Source organism: Erinaceus europaeus, chromosome 8 (assembly GCF_950295315.1).
Source record: "Erinaceus europaeus chromosome 8, mEriEur2.1, whole genome shotgun sequence".
NCBI classification, from domain to species: domain Eukaryota; kingdom Metazoa; phylum Chordata; class Mammalia; order Eulipotyphla; family Erinaceidae; genus Erinaceus; species Erinaceus europaeus.
Window position 1 is genome coordinate 113,660,380 of NC_080169.1, and position 8,010 is coordinate 113,668,389.

General features: G+C 46.3%; 1 pseudogene; it reads left to right on the forward strand.

The window, feature by feature from the left end:
* Window positions 1-6,811: 6,811 nt before the first annotated feature.
* LOC103121568 (small ribosomal subunit protein eS4, X isoform-like) lies at window positions 6,812-7,571 on the forward strand (annotated as a pseudogene).
* Window positions 7,572-8,010: the final 439 nt, after the last annotated feature.

An 8,010-nucleotide genomic window follows, 5' to 3' on the forward strand; every position in this document is an offset into this window, starting at 1 on the left:
ATATTAATTCAAAGTTATAATACGCACTCAAGGAAAATAGGCAGTGATGAAACATGTGCAGATCACCTGCTGTGGACTAGGAGATCAGGGCAGGCCTCTTGGACAAGATGCTTTTAGGTTAAGACCAGAAAGCTAAGAAGTTAACAGCATAAATGCCTCCACACATGTGCCCCCCTCTGCCAGGGGGAGTTCAAAGATGAGTTGTGTGTGTGTTGGAGGGGGTAGTGGTCTATTCCCCCACCACAAGTTAAATTGTGATGTTAGCTTGTGAGGTGAAAGCACAAAGAGTTAGGAACCAGCTTGGAAAAACTCCAATCTCTCTTATACCTGTACTTTTGGAAGCTCAAAACCAGGTTTCCCTTTTAAAACCAGGTTTGCTTTTAGAGACAGAGAGAGGGAGGGGGGAGGGGAGTGGAGGGAGAGGGAGGGGGAGAGGGAGAGGGAGAGGGAGAGGCTGGGTGGTGGTGCACCTGGTTGGCTAGCTTGAGGGTGCTTCTTCCTGGGCACATGCTCTCTGGGTTGGAGAGAACTGTACTGGAGCCAACCTGGGCTGCTGCTTACTCAGAGACGCAGGAGAGAGACCAGGAACTCGTGGCAGAGTGGGAACACAGTACAATGCCTTTACTGATCAGAGACAACACCATTATATATATCTTTAATGGGAAGTGGCAAGTGGGAAAAGGAAATGGCTAGGAGAGGGGGTGGAGAAAAGAGTATGAAGGTAGAAAGCTTCCATAGCAGCTGTTGCGAAGGTTCTAACCAGTGGGATTAACCAATACCCTGCAGGCAGGGCGGGTCTCAGGCAAAACAATGAGTATATAAATAAACCATAGTGTCATCAATGGAGCATGGAGCAGTGCGGGGGGGGGGGGGGGGGTGCTGGCTTTAAGGCCTGACTCTTGAGTGCACATGTTACAATGTGCAAGGACCTGAGTTTGAGCCCCCCTTCTTCTCAATTTCTGGCTGCTTCTACCCAATAAATCAATAAAGATAATAAAAAAATAGTTACTTGAAAGAGAGAGAGAATAAGACAGATTGCAAAGAGACATAGAGAGCAGAGCACCCTTCTATCATTTATGATGTTCTATTTGTTTCTGTCTTTCTTAATTTTATACAGTATCAATGATTAAACACAGAGCCTCATGCATGCAAATCAAGAACTATACTGCTGAGTCACCTCCCTCCCGGACCACAGGACTTACTTCTTCTCTTTCTTTCTTTCTTTCTTTCTTTCTTTCTTTCTTTCTTTCTTTTTTTGTTAAAGAATTACTTTCATTTTTTTCATGACATAGAGTATTACATGAGAGGGGGGAGGGGAAGGGGATGGAGAGAGAGAGAGAGAATAAAACCAGACCACCACTGCATACTGGCAGTGGGCATGGAACTAGGAGCCTCAGGCATGCAAACATTGTGCTCTACCGGGGAGCCATTTCCCCAGCCTCTCAAATTCTTTTCTTTGACTTGTGGCCACTGCTCCCAGCTCCCTCAACTCCAGAAATATTTTCTCAGGGTTCATGGAGATGAGAGTCTGGCATGTAGGAATGAGAAATAGTAATTTTTTAATTGCCAGTAGGCAATTTTAATTTTTTTAAATTACCACTGGTGCTCAGTGCCTGCACTACAAATCCACCCCTCCAGCAACCATTTTATTTTATTTTATTGCCTTCTGTTTTATTTGATTGGACAGAGTGAAATTGAGAGGGTAGGGGGAGATAGAGAGGGAGAAAGAGAGACACCTGCAGACCTGCTTCACTACACCTGAAGCTTTCCCCTTGCAATTAGGAAGTAGGGGCTCAAACCGTGGTCCTTGTGCATGGTAGTGTGTGTATTCAACTGGGTGTGCCACTGCCCAACACCACAATAATAAGATCTTTTTTCTTGTCTAACTAGGTAGAGTTAGAATCAGTGTTCACATGATACATCACAGTCACATCATCTCTACTTTAGTATATCAACTTGGGGACCATTAGCAAACAGATTTTTTTATTTTATTAATTTTTAGTGCAGTACTAGGGAGTGAATAAAAGTATTCCTATGTGATACATGGAGCAGCCTCCCCACTTCCTTTTTAAAATTTTGTGAACTCGGGACTGGGTAGTGGCGCACCTGATTACATACACACATTGCCGTGCACAAGGACCCGGGTTTGAACCTCTGCCCCAGGTTCAATCCCTAGCACTAACAGATTCCAGAACTAAATGGTAGTCTGACCTGGTTCTCTCTCTTTCACAATGAGTACATCAATAAACACTACATAAAAATAAGCACCAGGCAGTTTTAGGGCTGGGAATTCAGAAACCCGGGTGTATCACAAGGCCTGGTTCCCCAGAAACCTGGAGGGCAGCTCCCCTCTCAGCCTCTTCTTGCACCTGGTGTTTGCTGACCATCTGTGGGATGGTCTGCCTCTATCCTCATATGTGTGTGTGTGTGTGCGTGTGTGTGTGCGCGTGTGTGTGTGCGTGTGTGTGCATGTGTGTGCGTGTGTGTGCCTGTGTGTGTGCGTGTGCGCGTGTGTGTGCGTGTGTGCGCGTGCGTGTGCATGTGTGTGCGTGTCTGTGTGTGCGTGCGTGTGTGTGTCTGTGTGTGCATGTGCGTGTGCATATGTGCGTGTGTGTGCGTGCATGTGTGTGCGTGTCTGTGTGTGCGTGCGTGTGTGTGTCTGTGTGTGCATGTGCGTGTGCATGTGTGTGCGTGTGTGCGTGCATGTGTGTGTGCGTGTGCGCGTGTGTGTGCCTGTGTGCGTGCGTGTGTGTGTGCGCGTGCGTGTGTGTGTGTGCGTGTGCGTGCGTGTGTGTGCGTGTGTGTGTGCGTGTGCGTGTGTGTGTGTTTGTGTGTGTGCATGTATGTGTTTAATGCCTGTCTCCTGTCTCCATCCCAGAACCACATGTACCTGAGTGGTGATCTGGCCTCTTTCTCTCTAATGAAATAAATAAGATTAATCTTGTTTAGTGGCCCAGGGCATGACCCAGTGGCTAGAGTGATGGACTTGTAAGAACAAGGCCCCAAGTGCCAGCCTTGGTATCATATGTGCCCTCTCTCCTCTTTAATCCTCATGTTAATAAATAAATGAATCTCAGGAGGCTGGGTGGTTGTGTACCCAGTTAAGCACCATGCACAAGAACCCACATTCAAGTCCCCACACTCCAGCTGTGTGTGTGTGTGGGGGGGCATTTACAACTGGTGAAACAGGTCTATTCATTTTTTTGCCCTTGTTGTTGTAAGTATTATTATTGTTGTTGTTATTGATGTCATTGTTAGGATAGAGAGAAATGGAGAGAGGAGAGGAAGACAGAGAGGGAGAGAGAAAGATAGACACCTGCAGACCTGCTTTACCGCCTGTGAAGCAACTCCCCTGCAGATGGGAAGCCAGGGGATCAAACCAGGATCCTTACTCTGGTTCTTGCGCTTTGTGCCACGTGCACTAAACCCACTGTACTACTGCCTGACTCCCGAAACAGGTCTATTCTCTCTCCCTCTCCATCCCCCCTTCTCTCTCGGTTTTGCTATGTTCTTTCTAATAAAATAGAAGAAAACAAAAGAAAGAAAGAAAGAGAGAGAAAGAGAGAGGGAAAAAGAGAAAGAAAGAAAGGAAGAAAGAAAGGAGGGGGGAAAATGGCTGCCTGGAGCTATAGATATGTAGTGCCAGCATCAAGCCCCAGAGATAACCCTGGTGGTAAAATAAATATCTAAAAAAAAAAATAAGTAGAAGAAAATTAAATTAATCTTTTCAGAAAAAAGAGTCACAGACACATGAGACTTCCTCTTCTCTCTGTTCCTCCGTGGTCATTTTGTGAACATTTCCATCTCTGGGACCACTGCTCTGGTGCTGTGATGTCTCTCTTCCTGTCTCTCTCTGTCTCTCTGTCTCTCTCTTTCTGTGCATATCTATCTGACTGAAAAAGTGGCAGGTGGCTTGAAGCAGTGAAATCATGCTTATGTGATATCTCAAATCTGCTCCCCCCAAAAAAGGATAAATTGAAAATATCAATATCAAAGAAGGGGGCTGGGTGGTGGTGCATAAGGACCAGGTTCAAGCCCCCAACCCCAACCTGTAGGGTGAAGGCTTCGTGAGCAGTGCTTGTGTCTACAGCTCTCTCTCTCTCTCTCTCTCTCTCTGCCCCTCTCTCTTTTTCTCACCCTCTAATGAAAAGGGGGGGGATCACCATTAGGAGCAGTGGAATCGTTGTGCAGGCACCAAGCCCCAGAGATAACTGGGGAAGGGAAAAAAAAATCAAATAAGTAAATAAACAAGAGAAAAGAAGGCAGCTTGATATGAGGTGGGGTGTGGAAAAACAGAGCTCGCACTCTCTTGCTTCCATGCAGAGGTGTGCTGTAGGAAGGAGGGTTTAAAAACAGGTCGCAAATTTAAGAACCACAGTTTTTCCCCTCTGCTCCCTCCTGGGTTCACAGCTCAGCTGCCAGCTGTGCGGAGCCCTATGTCTGGGGTCTGAACAGCCCCCTCGTGTGCCTCGGCCTGGGTCTGGACAGCAGACTGAGAAAGAGGCTGAAGTCCTGGCTCTGAGAGCACATCCCTTCCAAGCAGAAAGATCCAGATATTACGGAGCTGGTGATAAGACCTTAAGGATACTGTTGCCGACGCCCAGACACTCTTTACAAACTGCTGAGTCCACCAGAGGGACTGTTCACATTAGACAAATCAAGACACCCCTCCCCCCCACACACACACACACACTCACCACCAGATCCCTGACAAAGGGAGCCAGGACTCCCCATCTGAGACCCAGAGGAAAATTCGCTTGTGTTCTACTATAGCCGGATTTGCAGCGCCACCTAGTGGTCCACATTGGGGGTGTGGACTAGTAAGGCAGATAACCACGACTTGAGACCCTGAAACCCGGGGTTCAAAGCCTTAAGCGCGAAAAGCCATCTTCATAAAGTCCAAGAGAAGAGACGACCTGGACACAGTGAATCCGCGGAGAGCCTTAGAACCCACAGCAGAGTTTCAACACCCAGAATCTCATCTCTGCATTTACAGACACTATTTGTAGCTGCATTTTGCATGCTCCTTGGCAAATTTGAGTGCAAACGAAAGGAAACACAGAAGCAAGAACTGGAAAAGAGAATGAGGATCTAGCCCCTGGCACCAGGCAGAAGAGCCCTCTTTCTTTCTTTTTCTCTCATTCTTTCCCTCTTTCTTTCAAAGAGACAGAGATAAATCAAGAGAGAAAGGGGAGATAGAGGAGAAAAACTAACACCTGCAGCAATGCTTCACTGCTCGTGAAGCTCCCCCATCACCCCTCAGGTGGGGATCGGAGGCTTGAACCCAGGTCCTGTATAATACAATGTGTGCAGTGAACCAGGTGTACCACTGCATGGCCTCACCATTTCCATTTTCACAGTCCAAGCACCTGGGGTCGGTGTGCAGATAGTGGAGGCAGGGCCCAAGCTGGAGGGAGAAATCTTTCTTTTTGCTGGGCTGCTTCAGAAACCATATTTGGAGTGCGTCCTGTCCAGGGTTTCACCTTTACAGGATGACTTTTTTCAGATAGATACAGAGAAACAGTGTATGAGAGAGAGAATGAGAGAGAGAGAGAGAGAGAGAGAGAGAGAGAGAGAGAGAGAGAAGGGAGGGGCTGGCAGGTGACACACCAAGTTGAGTGGGCATATTACTCTGCACAGGAGTTCAACCCCTGGCCCCCACCTATAGGGGCCGGATACTTAACAAGCACTGAAGCAGAGCTGAAGTCTGTCTCTATCTTTCCCTCCCCTCTCAATTTTTCTCAGTCTCTATACAAAAAAATAAAATAAAGGAAGAAAGAAAGGAAAACACAGCACTGAAGTTTCTTTCAATGTTTTGGGGAGCAGCCATGAACCGACTATCCCAATGAACTATTTTGCTGGCCCTAGAAGTCATTTTTCAATAAGTCATAGTACTGTTTACAAAGCCTGCCTTCAGAGAAAACTAAATAGGTGTTCTGGGACTTTATCAGGACCTGAGCTGCCTCAGGGAAACACACAATTCCAGCAGAGTCTCTACATCTGCATGGGAGACAGAGCTATTAAAAACAAAAAATTATGGGGGCTGAGTGGTAGAAAAGCTGGTTAAAAGCACATGGTCCAAAGCACAAAGACCGGTGTAAGGATCCTGGTTGGAGCCCCTGGCTCCCTATCTGTGGGATGTGGGGTGTGGGGTGTGGGGGTGTCTGCTTCACAAGCGGTGAAGCCAGTCTGCAGGTTTCTCTCTCTCTCTCTCTCTCCCTTTCTTTCTCTCCCTTATATCTCAGTTTCTCTGTCTCTACCCAATAAATAAACACATTGAAAAGATAATTTCAGAAATAATAAATAAATACAAAAATTAGAAGGCATATCGAAAGACAAGAACAAAGAAAGACAAACAACTTGAGGGACTGAGTGATAGCTCACCTGGTATGGTGTGTAACTTAGGTAAGTCCTGTACTGCACAGAAGGTGCCATGCAGTAGGGCTGTCTCTCTCTCTCTCTCTCTCTGAAAAAAAAATACACCCAACATGATGCATATGTGAGGCCCTGACAGGCAAAGAAAATAAAATTATTTAAAAAAAATTTTTTTTGGTTATCTTTATTCGGAGAGAGACAGTCAGAAATTGAGAGGGAAGGGGGAGATAGAGAGGGAGAGAGATAAACAGACACCTGCAACCCTGCACCACTCACAAAGTTTTCCCCTACAGGTGGGGGTGGGGGCTCTAACCTGGATCCTTGTTCTTTATAACATGTGCCCTCAACCAAGTGCGCCATCACCCATCCCCTAAGGGAAAAAAAAAGTCAAACCCAAACTGAAAAAGAGACTGGCTATTTCCATGCCCATGCAGCCATGGCTTGTGGTACCAAGAAACACCGGAAGTGCGTGGCCACTGCAAACATTGGATGCTGCACAAACTCACCGGGGTATTTGCTCCTCATCCACCCACACTGAGAGAGTGCCTCCTTCTCATCCATTTTCTAAGGAGCAGACTTGAGTCTGCTCTGCAGGAGATGCAGTGAAGAGGATATACGCACAGTGGTTCATTCAGATTGATGGCAAGGTCCGCTCTGATGTAACCTACCCTGCTGGTTTAAGGATGTCCTCAGCATTGGCAAGACAGGTGAGCATTTCCGTCTTGTCTATGACACCAAGCGTCACTTTTCTGTCCATTGTAATGCACCTGCAGAGGCTAAGTACAAGTGGTGCAAAGTGAAGAAGGTCTTTGTGGACACCGAAGGCATCCCTCATCTGGTAACCCAGGATGCTTGAACCCTCCGCTATCCTGATCCCCTCATAAAGGTGAACGACAGCATTCAGATTGATTTGGAAACTGGCCAAAATCACTGATTCCATCAAGTTTGATATTGGCAATTCATGCGTGGTGACTGGAGGTGCTAACCTGGGAAGAGCTGGTATCAGCACTAGCAGAGAGAGATCCTGGGTCTTTTGATGTGGTCCAAAGTAAAAGGTGCTCATTTGCCTCTCCAACATTTTTGTTATTGGCAAAGGCAATAAACCATGGATTTCTCTTCCCAGAGGAAAAGGTATCCACCTCACTATTGCTGAAGAGAGAAGCAAAAGTTTGGCTGCCAAACAGAGTAAGGGGTAAAATGTGTTTTTTTTTGGGGGGGTGAAATGTTTTATAAGTGATATGATTGGATAAGAAGATCTTCACTGAGGGGCTGTGTGGTGGCACACGTGGTTAAGTGCACATTTTGCAATGTGCAAGACTCTGGGTTTGAGCACCTGATCCTCCACCCTGCAGGAGGAAAGCTTTACGAATGGTAACACAGTAATGTAAGTGTCTCTTTCTCTCTCCCTCTCCATCTCTCCCTTCCCTCTCAATTTCTGGCTGTCTCTAGCCAATCAATAAATAAAGATAATAAAAAAATTAAATCTTCACTGAAATAAAACTTTTACCTAAGTAGAAAAGAAAGAAAGAGTGAAGATCAGAACGGGACATGGCAGAGATTAGCAATGACCAAACTATATTTATAACAACTATAAACAATATGCTAAGGACTCTTGTGGACCAAGTAGGCAGCATA